At 41.8% G+C, this 13822-nt stretch overlaps 1 long non-coding RNA gene across 1 annotated transcript in view; it reads left to right on the plus strand.

The window, feature by feature from the left end:
- Positions 1–13822, plus strand: part of LOC128112094 (uncharacterized) — a 77718-nt gene extending 63896 nt beyond the window's left edge. Inside the window, exon 3 of the long non-coding RNA XR_008218844.1 lies at positions 13555–13822. This is a non-coding gene — a long non-coding RNA (uncharacterized LOC128112094). The remainder of the gene's footprint in view (positions 1–13554) is intronic.

Consider the following 13822-nt stretch of genomic DNA (forward strand, 5'->3'; position numbering starts at 1 on the left):
TGAAAACATGAGTCCAGATAAATCTTTTTTCCCTTAAATTGTGTATGCTAGGTATTTAATTGAAGTGATGCAAAACTGCCCAATATGGTACTTAAAAGTCTTTATCCAATGAGTGAATGAGTGAATGAATGAATTATACCTGTGGGTGATTGCCAAGGAATTCGCTGGGTCTTTCCTAGCTCAGTTTCTATGGGTGGTAGGAAATACATGGCTGGCCCTATAAAAGGAATAACTTTTCTCAATCCCTCCAATGTCATTTAACGATTTCAGCACAGGGATTCATTAATTGCTTCCCCAAAGGCCAGAAGCAGTTAAGTGGCAGAAGAGGTAAACGGAGACAGGGGAGATGCTGGTAATTATGTGTCTGGAAACAACTATGGCATAGGTAAGAAGCAGAGTCAGTAATGAGGGTACCAGGGCTGAGGTTAATGACATAGACTCTAGAGGTGGCTAAGGTATGTAGTATACTCCCCCTACACAGCACATTAAGGCCTCCAGAGAAGCACAAGCAATCAGTATATTCTTCCTGTAGGACTGCAGGGGAATTCGTTTGTTCTCTGCTTAGGTATTCAAGTACTTATCTCTTTACTTATGTCATTGTGTATTATGAACTCCAAATCTAAAACGAGTCCTCTCTACTTCATCTAAACACACTGCTCACCATTTAGTTCCGGACTCTCGGCCATATTGGTATTTTTATGTAATCTCCCTCCCCAACCCCCTGTCACCATCCTCCCATTCTGTTGTGCTTGACTTTCCCTGGTAATATATTATATGAGGTTGCCTGGTTTCTGTAATTCTCAACTTCATCTCTGGGCTTCCCTTTTCAAATATTACCTTTACACCTCTGCTCCCTTTATCTTATGATTGACACTCCTCTGGCAGTGCTTTCTACGTCCTGATGTGCGGAATTGATGTAGTCATAAAAGTAAATGGCTGGAAAGGGGGCGAGAAAAACGAAAGAGCTGTGTTTGACTTAGCCACTCACTTCCCCGTCAGGGGAACTGGTGAGTAAATACAGCGCACCCATCTAGTTAAACACTTCGGTTTCCTTGGTTTTTAATCATTTAGTAGACTTTTTTTGGGGAAAAATATTATTTGATGAATGCAGCACAGAGTCACCTTTCTGTCTCGTTTCTTGATTGCATCGCATCAAAAAAGAAGAAAGGCACAGAACAAGTCGTAATCACTTAGGAGACTGTAAACCAACCCAGAAATCATAAAGTAGAGGAATTAGACAACTTTCCTTGTCTTATAAATAACATGGAGCTCATTATCTGGGCATGTTCTCTTAATTTTAAAGAGAAACTGTGATGAGTTTTCATTTATTATGTTTTATAGTATGCTGGACTACAAAATCCAGCTTCTTTTATATTCTAAAATTTGAAAGATTACAATGTGAAACATTGTGGGTTTTTTTTTCTCTTGAGCCTTCCTACCCTGAAAAGTAGCTATTATTATGACATCTTATTTTCAAAGGAATTGGCACCAGTATCTCTGTGAAGTAAATAAGTATTTATCACTAGACCCTAGTTTTTTTTTTCCCCTGCTATTCATATACTCTCTGTTCTGGGCATATTATTTTCCATTGTATTTCATCCCTACAGTGAGCAGCCCTAGTGCATGGATAGACATGGAGGAGACTTATAAGGATCAACTTCAAAAGGTTATTGCATTTAATTTTTAAACTCATACCTTGCCTCCTCTTTAAGAACTAGGAACGAGCAACATGTTGTTTCTGCAGCGTTTTTCTTCAATAGTTTGGTATTAGAATAATTTCCTTCCTTTGTCTCAAGCTACCTGCATTCTTGCTCCTGCATGGGTTTAGATAACAAAAAACTGTTTAACTTTCTAAATGTATTCTTTCTCCTTACTCTGATTACATACAAAATAAGCAACACCCAAAGGCAATAATAAAGTGGAGGCTGTTCCTCTCCCCACCCCTTAGTTTTCAACCTAGGTTTTTACAGCTGAGATCCAAGAGAGGAAGCATTTATTCACTGTTTTAAATTTATTTATTGAAATATCTTTTCTTGAAAATGTGTATTGCTACTGCAGATGCTTCTAGTATGCCAAAGTCAACTAGAATATATAAAAAAAGTATTTGCAGATGCCTAAATTCTAAGATTGAGAATATTTATTTTTGGGGGTCTATCTCTTCTTGGAAATTTGAATTGCTTACTGATGGCCTTGAAGTATTTTTAGTATCAAATAACAGAAATGTAGACCAACAAGGCAGTTCTATTAAAAATATATTTCAATAATTTTTCAGCTTCACGTTTGGGTTTTGATAGCTATGGTTCTCACTGTAACTTGTCCTTTTTTTTGTTTTTTTTTTTTGTTGTTGTTTTTTGTTTGTTTGTTTTTTTGAGACAGGGTTTCTCTGTGTTGTTTTGGTGCCTGTCCTGGATCTTGCTCTATAGACTAGGCTGGCCTCGAACTCACAGAGATCTGCCTGCCTCTGCTTCCCGAGTTCTGGGATTAAAGGCGTGCGCCACCACCACCCAGTAACTTGTGTTAACACTTAATCACAACTCATTCTAGGGAAGTGCCCAAGCTTCTCTGTCATGATGTGTAGTCAAACCAAACTGAACCCACTGAAACTCCTGGACATTTTATATCTTGAAATAAATAAGTCTCCATTGGACTTTATGTTTTGACATTTTGGTAGCAATTAAAAAAAATCATACTGCTAGGAATAGAGGCTAGGGATATGGCTCAGTAGGTAAGAAGAGTATTTGCTGTTCAGGCATGAAGACCTGCATTCAACACACCCTCAAAAAGCTTGGCATGACCACCCATGACAGTTACCATAGCGCTGAGCAGGGTGGCATGGGACAGGGGACAAGACAGGGGGATGATTAGTGCTCACTGGCTTCCAGCTTGGCCAAGAAATGGTGAGGTTTAGTGAGATTCTCTCTCATGGAAATAAAACAAAGAATGATAGAGGGGTCCCCACACATACGTACATGTCTACACATGCATACTGCACATGCTTGTATACATATATACATGTCTGCACATGTGTACCTCCTCAGTACATATATACATGTTTACACATGCATACCCTCCTCAGTACATATATACATGTCTACACATGCATACCCTTTTATGAACATACATACATGTCTACACATGCATACCCTTCTCTGAACATATATACACATCTACACATGCATACCCTTCTCTGTACATATATACATGTGTACACATGCATACTCCTCCCCCAAAGCCATAAAAGATCTTTATTTCTGAAAATTCCATTCCTTATTGTTAGAAATTATAGTAGAAATGAAGTAACTGTACAGGCTCGTTGTAATTGTTATGACAGTGATGAGATCACTTACACAGAAGATCTCGAGCTTTGAGAATCCCATGGAAGCTTTGTATGCTTTGCCAGAAAACAACAAACACCCAGATTAGCATGTTGATTTCAGAGTAGTTTCTAGACTTTCCTCAGTCCTACTTTCTAAACCATCTACGGAACCACAGTTTATTCCCAGGGTTAATTCTGACGGTAGGAGAAGGGAAGGCGAGGATTGGCTGGGATCCAGGGTGTCTGCTCTGAATGGGTCTGGAGCCTTTAGTCCTGGTTCAAGCATGTGGTGTGGGGGTGGGGTGTCCGAGTAGGGACAGCCCTGTGGAGATCAGTGGTTTGGGAACGGTGTCAATTGGAAGAATCCTTCTAAGTGGCTAAGATTTGGACAGGTACTGCTACTGCTGAGCTTCTAGGGAGTGTGGACCACACAGCCAGGAGCTTCGTTTGGTTGGTTCTTCACCCTGCCATGCGGCCTACCCTACCAACCTATAGCGGTGTCTTGCGCCTCATTTCTAGTAACAGCCTGTAGCAAGAGAGCTGGCAAAAACCTGGGAATTCTTTGCCAGCCTCTGATACAAAGCAACTGAGATGCCTATTGGAGAGTGATGTAGGTATCTTTGGTGATCATTTGGAGGATGTGTTGAGTGTGTCTGTAATAGCCATGTAGGGGTCAGTCAGAGCTGGAAATTGTGTATCCGGATTTTATTGCTAAGTAGCTAAGACCCGAGAAACAAAATACTTGATATGGCCGATATCTTATCATGAAATCTGGATAGTCGGCAGGGACAGAACTTGCCAACCGTGGTTGCAAATCTCCTAAGTTAACCCTTAGACCTGAATCTTACAGCGCTGTGGGGAGCTGACTGCTTTTTCACTGGGGCTCCTCCAGCTGGCGCTCACTAGTCACCCTCGGCCTGAACCTGCTTTCCCAAGAGCGGGGAGGGTAGAAGTGAGGCTTCGAGGGATAAGCAGCCGAGTTATTTTTAATTTTGCCTCTCCTTCGGTGTTCTTTCAGTCCCATTGGTATCATCCGACACAGCGTCTGCTACCGTTCCTCACCCCTTTCGGGGTTCACTCCTTCCTCTCCGCACGCTGAGTCACCTCTGTGGCACAGTGAGTTGCTGTGGCTTGTCTTCCTTCTGAGATGTAGATAGAACCGTTGGCAATTAATGTAGTTAATCCTGACTCTGTTGAGAGTTGTCGTCTCCCCTCTACACCATTTACATATCTCTATACATTTATTTTACACACAAAATATGAGTGGCCGGGAAATGGCCCCTTTTTAAAAATCTTGATTTTGCCCAGAGTAGGGACATGTCTTTTCATTTCTTATTTCCTACTGGTTGTTGGGAATAACGATGATCAGGAAGTGAAGTGCTTGAGACCAACGTGCTACACATGCAGAGAAAGGTGTGTGTGTGTGTGTATGTGTGTGTGTGTGTGTGTGTGTGTGTGTGTGTGTGTGTGTGCCAGAGAGATAGTGGCATGGTGGTGTCTTCTTTCCAGATTTTATGTTTCCCAAAAGAGGGACAAGGATAGGAATTAACATCACCATTCTCTCCATCCTCTTAAGGAGGCTTATCCTTCCCTTGTTGTGGAGTTTGGGACTGGAAGCTGGCCCTGTATTCTTCATCTCTTTCCTATTTTTCCCCCCCTCTGGGATCCTCCTGCCTGCCCATGCACATTTTCCTGTAGGAACAGGCTGAACTCTGCACCTGCCGGTAGGTGTGGGACAGGGTTGAAGTTTGGGGATTCACTGTCATTTTGAGATTGGGTATTAGGAAGACTATGGTTGCCACACATGTAGGTCACATCCATCATATGAGTGACATTTTGATCTCTGATCTGCAATATGTAGCTAGAGTTTTCCTGCCTGGCCCACGGTCAGGGCAAATCTCTCTCACCTGCCAGTCCCACAGCCGCTCAGACCCAACTAAGTAAACACAAAAACTTACATTGGTTACAAACTGTATGGCCATGACAGGCTTCTTGCTAACTGTTCTTACAGCTTAAATTAATCCATTTCTATTAATCTATACCTTGCCACGTGGCTCGTGGCTTACCGGCATCTTCACATGCTGTTTGTCATCGTGGCGGCTGGCAGTGTCTCTCTGACTCAGCCTTCCACTTCCCAGCTTTATTCTCCTCCTTGTCCCGCCTATACTTCCTGCCTAGCCACTGGTCAATCAGTGATTTATTTATTGATCAATCAGCAACACACTTGACATACAGACCATCCCACAGCAGCAATATTTTTTTTTTCTTATTTCAATGATAGAAAACAGTGAAAAAATGGCAAAATGTCTTAACTGTCTCATATGCCCCACAAAACAGGCTGGTTGGCAGTAATTATAAATTTGAGTGGCATTACTTAGCTTTGGACTTTGGAGAAAACCCAAGTAAAGACTAGTTAGTGTGACTTATATTTAGAAAAATCCAACGTTAGCAGCAATAAAGGTCTATTAAAGGAAAACTATTGTATTTCCTTTGGGTCAAGAGGATACAGTCTTGGGCCTGGGTGGAAACTCAACATTCCAGTTGGACTGGGTCAGTCACCTGGCTAAGGAACCACTCCTAGGAAGGAGGAATAATTATCCCTTGGATGAGATAATGTACTTTTCCTTCCCAGAATTCCCGGTCTTAGTATAATCCCTGGGATGTCTGTAGCCAGGTAGCCTTGTCTGTGTGTCTGCTTTCCTGAATTACTCAGAACAGTGAGACCTTCCCGTTTCTCCTTTCTCTCCCTCGGCATGCTTTCCCAGACTTTGGACCACCCTCTGTTAAAGTTCCTCTGCCCTGTGGTTGCTTATATGCTGTGTGACTGACCTCCATGTTGGTTTGTCTCAAATGGCATGGTTTTTTTTTTCTCTTATCCCTTTTACCCCTGTAAGCAAGATTTATAGCTTGCCCCTGGGACTTTTATTTAAACTCTAATAAAAAACATCCTCAAGCTTCCATTTGAATTTGTTCTTAAATTCTGACAAAGGACCCGAGGAAGGAACTCTCAGCTCCTCATTAACATGTACTAACTCGAGTGGGATTCCCTAAAATTACCAGTGACTTCATAGGTTTGAATTTTTGTTTTTAGATAGAGGTTTCATAATTCAGATTTGATTATCTCTTTTTTTTTCTCTTTCTTCCATAAGCACATCATACCTTAACCTGATTTTTAAGAGTACAGCAGATAGTAACTTGAAATTGCCAGTCCTGTGCTTCCATTGGCTTCATAAAAATTTCTATGTCTTGTTACTTTTTCTTTATATAAGAATGATAGTGCTTTACAAAACTCTCCACAGGGATTGCATTACACAAGAAAATAATATCTGAGGAATAGTTCAGTACCTGACCCACCACAGGCACTTGATAAACGTTTAATTAATGCCTGCGGTGTGCTGGGGGGGCTGCACATAGGAGAACATTCTTTATATCCCAGTGAATTTAGTAACCCAGCATTTTCCTGTCCAAGATAGAACATTTGAAAGGGTGGGAGGCAGAAACCGGTCTGCTCCCAGTGACCTATTCTTCTTTTTTCTTACTTGCATTTTCCCCCTAAATTTCTCCTTTTCATTTCACTGCCGCCAGTGATGTTGGTCCCGTAAGGTCTCATTCTTGATGTTTCAGGGTGATGGGATTTCCTTTTAACACTGTGGATAGTGCTCTGAGAAAGAAGGAGAGCCAGGAGTCAGCTACCAGCTGGGCCTCATGGTGGCACTCCCACTGTCCTGTGAAACCAACTGACCCCATTCAAAAGGGACCAGGTTGAGTGGGAGCTTGGAAGCTGGATCATGCTGCCTGACTAGCCTAAATGGAATTTGTGGGACAAAAGGAGAGTGGTGGAAATATGTGAAGACTGTCTCAAAATTTTCTCTTCTGCTTATGCTCCAGATAAAACAAGCATTCAATAAATTCCCTTAATTCTTCCAATCTTTCCATGGATTTGCTAAATTCTCTGTGTTTAAGTGAGCTGACATGAACCATGGGTGTGGAGGACAGAAGATGGACACTGGGTTGATGGTCTGATTTCATAGGAATTCCGTTGGAGATAATTTTGTTGGCTTTTCCTGGCCATGAGCTCTGAAAGAAAGCAAGATGCCTCCTAAACTCATTTATGGTGATTCTCTTTTTCTAATAGTCTAAAATCCTTCCCAGAATCCAACCAGGGTTAAGGTTCATAAACAATTCATCTTCTCTCTGCTTTCACTGTCTCCCTCCCTCTTTTCTTTATTTTCTACTGCATTCCTTAGGGCATGAGTGGGAGGTGGTCCGTCCCTCGGCAATGTTAGGAGGTTGTGTCTGCTCTAATACAGATGTGATGCTCTGGAGACTGGCATGCTGAAATGGCGTGGAGTGCTCAGGACTTATGAATGGAAGGCTCTGGTTCTGCTCCATTATTAACTATGGAAGGAAGCAATACCTCTGAAAAACAGAAAGTAGAGGAACTGTCTGGGCAAAGAAGTGTACTGATCTGAGGGAGTCTCCGACTCTGAGGCAAAGATGACCCATGACACTGGATTCCCCTCAATGAAGTCATGCCACCGTACCTGTTAGAGCTCATGGCCATCTTCAGAAATATGAGGGCCATTGACGCAGTGATGTCTTATTTCCAATTCCAGCTTTAGAGAAGACATGCCTTATTTTCTGAAGGTAGAATTAATTTCCAGATTTCTAAAGCTGAAAATCCCTCCATTTACCAAATGTCAAAAATTCTGTTTTACACCACTTTAGTAATGTAAGCCAATTTTATATGCTTATTATGCTTGAAGTTTTTTTTTAAACACTTCATTGTTCTCCAATATTTGGCTATTAACAGTTTAAATTAAATATTACCCATTTAATCGTGAATTATCACGTGGCAAGCAAAGTCATCCAGGAATTAGAGTCTGATCATTTATTAAGGTGTGCTTAAGTTCCTGGAAATGCACCAGTAATGTGACTCCAGACAAATTCCCACATCTCCTAACACAGCTTCTCACTGAATCCAAGATGCACATTTGGATTTCTCTCACTCTGGTTTGCAGTTTAGCATTGTGCCCATAAGCTAATTAAAGATAGTTTTCTTAACAATGCTAAAATAACAGTCTGAGGACTAGGGCTACTGTAGCTCAGTTGGTAGAGTGCTTGTCTAGCATGCACCAAGCTCTAGGTTCAGTCCCCAGCACTGCATTAACTAGATGCAGTGGTGCATGCTTGTAATCCTAGCACAGCTGGAGACAGGAGGATCAGAAGTTCAGGGCCATCCTTAACTATGTATTGAATTCAAGGTTAGCCTGGGCTACATGAGACACTGTTTCAAACAATCATACATACATACAAACAAGCAAGCAAGCCAACAATAATAAAACCCCAACATGTTTGTAGTGAGTAGCATCTTAGCTATATATTAATTGACAAGATATATGTGAGTTTGAAATAGTTTTCCAGCCAAGGAGATGGCTCAGTGGTTAAAAGCTCTTGCCTTGAAAGCCTGATGACTTTTGAATGTGATCATTGAATTTGCACTTGATTTTTGAGTTCTTGAGTTTGATCTCTGTAACCCATGGTGAAGGAGAAAATTGTTCTCTGACTTCTATACAAACATCATGGCATGCCCCACCCCTGTATTAAAAAAATTGCATTTGTTTAAAAAAGAGTATTTTTCCACCATTGTATAAATGTATTGTGCATGATAACCTCTATTCTTTTTTAGAAGACTTCTTTGGTGTGTGTATGAGTGTTTTGTTTGGGTAAGTGTATGTGTACCTCTTGCATGACTGGCATCTCTGGAGGCTGGAAGAGGGTTCTGGATCTTCTGGAATCAAAGTTATAGACAGTTGTAAGCTGGTATGTGAGTGCTGGGCTTTTAACCAGGGTCCTCTGCAGGAATATCAAGTGCTCATAATGGCTGAGCCACATCTCCAGCACCGAATCTGTGCTCTTAAATGAGTGTTTCATGAATGGATTATATCCTACCAGTCATTCTTTCAGTACCCAGAGCTATGCTATGAATTTTTATTGAGAAAAGTTTCAACTTGGGCCTAAAGTGGGACTGGAAAGGCCTGGACATGTTTGGAGAATCTAGGTGGGTATATGATATGTTAATGTAGACAAACTCATTCACAAAGAGAGTGAGTTGAAGAGCTTTGTGTTGGCATCTGTACTGAATACAGACGTATCGGTGGTGTTCTGGGGGAAGCAGCATGAAGACAGAGCTGGGAGCAGACTCAGTTTACCGAGAGTGACATCTGTGAAAAGTAGACACATTGGGCAGAGAAAGTCCACAGAGCTGACACAGTCTCACCCAACATTCTAAGGAGCCCACAAACCATTTGTTCCATGAGAACAAAAGAGAGCAAGAACGATGAACTAATTTGTAAATAGTAATTATTTTCACATAGTAGGGAGAGGGACATCTTCTTACTTAATGCAAATGACAGACTTTAGGTCATTGACTGTTCAGGTATCTGGCAGGTAGGAAGCACAAGCGTTTGCCTTCTGAGGTGTGGAGGCCCACAAAGGTTCCTCGAGAGATCTGAGCTTGCTTTACCCAGCAGAGCTGCATTAGAAGATTGCTTGACCATGTGCCTGGTTACCAGGTGTTTGGAAGGGTCTACACTTGGCTATGCTAGGAGGAGGTCTTTTGCTTCACCCCTTGGCATTCCTTTAAAAAGCCCTTTAGAAGAGAAAGAAGGGGCCGGTGGATAATGATCCAGGTCCTCCTGAAGCTATCCTGTGTTTCTCTCTTTCTATCTGTCTCTCTCTCCCCTCTATATTTCTGTCTAAATCCTTTATTCCTCTCTCCTCAAGAGTACCCTGGAAGGAAAAAAGTGGAAGCTGGTCTCCCACACTGAGAAACACAAGAAACAGCATTACTGTTTACATTAGCTCTTTTACTGACTTCTCTTGATGGCAGCTGAGGCAAGTTGGGCCACAGTCTGAACACAATGAGAAGATTGCTGGTGGGAACTTGGAAGACATTTGTTCTTGAATATGTAACAATAGTCAGGCAACTGCATCATATAGTCATGGATCGGTCTCGAAGGGAAGGGGAGGAAATTTGGGATGAAAATGTTAGTGCCATCCCTCCAGTTCTCAAATGCTAGTGATGCCTACAGGGCTTCTCACAAGAATGTGATGTATGAATAGCTCTAACTCATGGTTCTGCCTACCCTAATTGTAGTTGGTCGTGCATCTATTTTTACTTTTCCACCTTTATTTTCCTCTGGTTAAAAAGCCAACTTAAGGCCGGGCAGTGGTGGCGCACGCCTTTAATCTCAGCACTCGGGAGGCAGAGGCCGGCGGATCTCTGTGAGTTCGAGGCCAGCCTGGGCTACCAAGTGAGTTCCAGGAAAGGCGCAAAGCTACACAGAGAAACCCTGTCTCGAAAAACCAAAAAAAAAAAAAAAAAAGCCAACTTAAAGTGTGGAATATTTCTTTACACTGTATGAATATATGTCACTGTGATTAGTTTAATAAAAAAGCTAAGTGGCCAGTAGCTAGGCAGGACTTTCAGAATAGAGAGAACGCTGAGGGGAAGAAGGGCAGAGTCAGGAGGAGATGCTATGAGACCCAGAGCAAGTAGGATGGGAAGCATGTGGATAGGGTAAACCAGCCTCGGGGCAGCAATGCATTGATGGAAATTGGTTAACTTAAATTATAGGGCCTAGTTAAAAAACAAGCCCAAGCTATCGCTTGAGCATTTATAATTAATAATAAGTCTCTGTATAGTTATTTGGGAGCCAGCTGGCAGGACAGAGCTGGCAGGTGGTTCCTACAGAAAACTCAGCCTACATTAAAGACTGCTGAAGCAAATAATTTCACCTAGGCTAAAACAAACTTGAACATTAGTAAAGGGATTTCTAAGATCTCAAAGCTTGGCTCAACATTGTCTCTTCCTTGAGGCCGATTCATTCCAGTTCACAGTTTTGTTTTGTTTTGTTTTATTTGTTGGTTGGTTGGTTTTCCCTCTTTCAACTCCTACATCGAAGTATTGAAGTCTCTGAATCTAATGATGACAAAATTGTCTCTGCACAGTCACTAGTTCCACAGGAAGTGATCATGAGAAGCTCTTTTCAGGAAATTCTGAATTAGCATCTTGATTCTTGTACAAGGCATTTATGAGCAACATAATCCATGTATCTAGGTGTGGGAGGTTGTCTTAGTTAGAGCTACTATTGCTGTAACAAACAACATGACCAAGAGTATCATAGTCCACTGAGGGAAGCCAAGGCAGGAATTCAAACCAGATGAGGCAGGAGCTGCTGCTAAGGCCATGGATGAGGACTATTTACTGGCTTCTTCCTCAGGGCTTGCTCAGCTTGCTTTCTTATAGAACCCAGGACCACCAGCTCAGGGATAGGGCCACCCACATTGGGCTGGGCTCTGCTGCATCAATCACCAATCAAGAAAATGTCTGTGGTAGTTTTAATGTAATTACCCCAATAAGCTCATAGGGAATGCCACTACTGGGAGATATGGCTTTGTTGGAGTGGGTGTGGCCTTGTTAGAGGAAGAGTTTCATTGTGGGGGTGGGCTTTGAGGCTTCATATATGCTCAAGCCACGCCCAGTGCTTCAAACTACTTCTTGTTGTTTATGGGATCAAGATGTAGTTCCTTCCCCACTCTCAGCTCTTTCTTCAGTACCAAGTCTGCCTGCTTGCTGCCATGTCCTTCCGTGATGATAGTGGACTGAACCACCGAAAGCCACCTCATTAACTGTTTCTCCTTTACAAGAGTTGCCGTGGTCATGGTGTCTCTTCACAGCAATAAAAACCCTAAGACAATGCCCTACAGGTTTACCTACAGCCAGATTTTATGAAATCATTTTCTCATTTGAGGCTCCCTCTTTCTCGGATGACTCCACTCTGTGTCAAGTTGACATAAAACTAGACAGCACAGCGTTTGTTGCATGTGCTGTAGATTTAAAGTTCTTTGTTTTTCTATAAAAACAGCTCACCTCCACCCCAAGAAATGCAATCTGAGATTGAGTGTAGTGGTTTACACACATAACCTCAATACTTGAAAGGTACAGGCAGGCAGATCTCAAGTTTGAGGACAGTTCAGGGTACTGTCTATAAATTAATTAAATAATTAAAATTTTTTTAAAGGAAAAAAACAGGCTGGGGAGATATCTTAATTATTAAAATTTGATGACACAAATTTGAACCCTAGTGCTTGTTGTTTGTTTTTTACTCTTTACTCTTCACCCTCCACCCATCTCCCAAGTAAATCACACATGGAAGCTTATTCTTAATTATAAATGCTCAGCCTTAGCTTGGCTTGTTTCTAGCTAACTTCCTTAAGTTTAAATTATCCTGTCTATCTTTTGCTCTGGGGCTTTTACCTTTCTCTATTTCTGTATATCTTTTCTTTCCTTCTTACTCCATGTCTGGCTGGATGGCTGGGTGGCTGGCCCCTGAAGTCCTCCCTCTTCTCTGGCTACTTCTTTCTCCATTTATCCTCTCTACCTGCCAGCCCCACCTATTTCTCTCTTCTGCCTCACTATTGGCTGTTCAGCTCTTTATTAGACCATCATGTGTTTTACACAGGCAAAGTAACACAGCTTCACAGCGTAAAAGAAATGCAACATAAACTAAAGTAACATACCTTAAAACAATATTCTACAACAAATACTAATTGCAAAAAAAAAGCCATGTATGATTATAGATGCTTATAACCTTATTGTTGAGAAAGTAGAGGCAAGAGGATTTTTGAGGATCACTGGTTACTCAACTTAATTTACTTAATGATCTCTAGGCCAATGAGAGACCCTATCTTAAACCAAACCAAACCAAAATAACCAAGTAGGTGACTAAGGAACTACATGATATCCAAAGCATATAAGTGGGAGCCAGAGATGAACTCAGATTCAGTCCTTTTGGCAGCAGACCCCTTTGCCCTCTGAGCCTTCTCCTTGGCTCATTTCACACTTTAAAATACTTCAGAATTGCTGGGAGGTGGTGGCGCACACCTTTAATCCCAGCACTTGGGAGGCAGAGGCAGGTGGATCTCTGAGTTCCTGGACAGCCTGGTCTACTGAGTGAGTTTCAGGACAGCCAGGGCTACATACACAGAGAGACCCAGTCTTGAAAAACCAAAAACCAAACCAAGCCAAACAAACAAAACTACAGAATTTTTTTTCTACCGCAACCTAACAAGTCATCAACATGACCTTGCAGTAAACTTTGTTTTTATTTTTGTGTGTAAAATAACTCTTGAACTACTTGCCTTTTATGTGTTTGCTTTTCATCTCTCTGCAGCCTAACTGTAAACTCTTGAGCAGGGACTGTGTCCTGAACTTCATGCACCCACCAGAAAAATCCGAATCATTGCTATGCCATAGACGGAGTCCAGTATGCGTGCTTTGGATGCTCTAAGTTAAGTGCATGTACGGCGCATGTCACAAGAACGGCATTAACATTTATTATGTGTGAAAATTACATGTTAAGATCGGCGAGGATACTGAGGTCTGTCTTGTCTCTGAAATGAGGAAGCTTTTAAATAAAGATGGTGGGCTCGCACACTGAA

The sequence above is a fragment of the Peromyscus californicus genome, unplaced genomic scaffold (assembly GCF_007827085.1).
Source record: "Peromyscus californicus insignis strain IS unplaced genomic scaffold, ASM782708v3 Scaffold_16__1_contigs__length_79575227, whole genome shotgun sequence".
NCBI classification, from domain to species: Eukaryota; Metazoa; Chordata; class Mammalia; order Rodentia; family Cricetidae; genus Peromyscus; species Peromyscus californicus.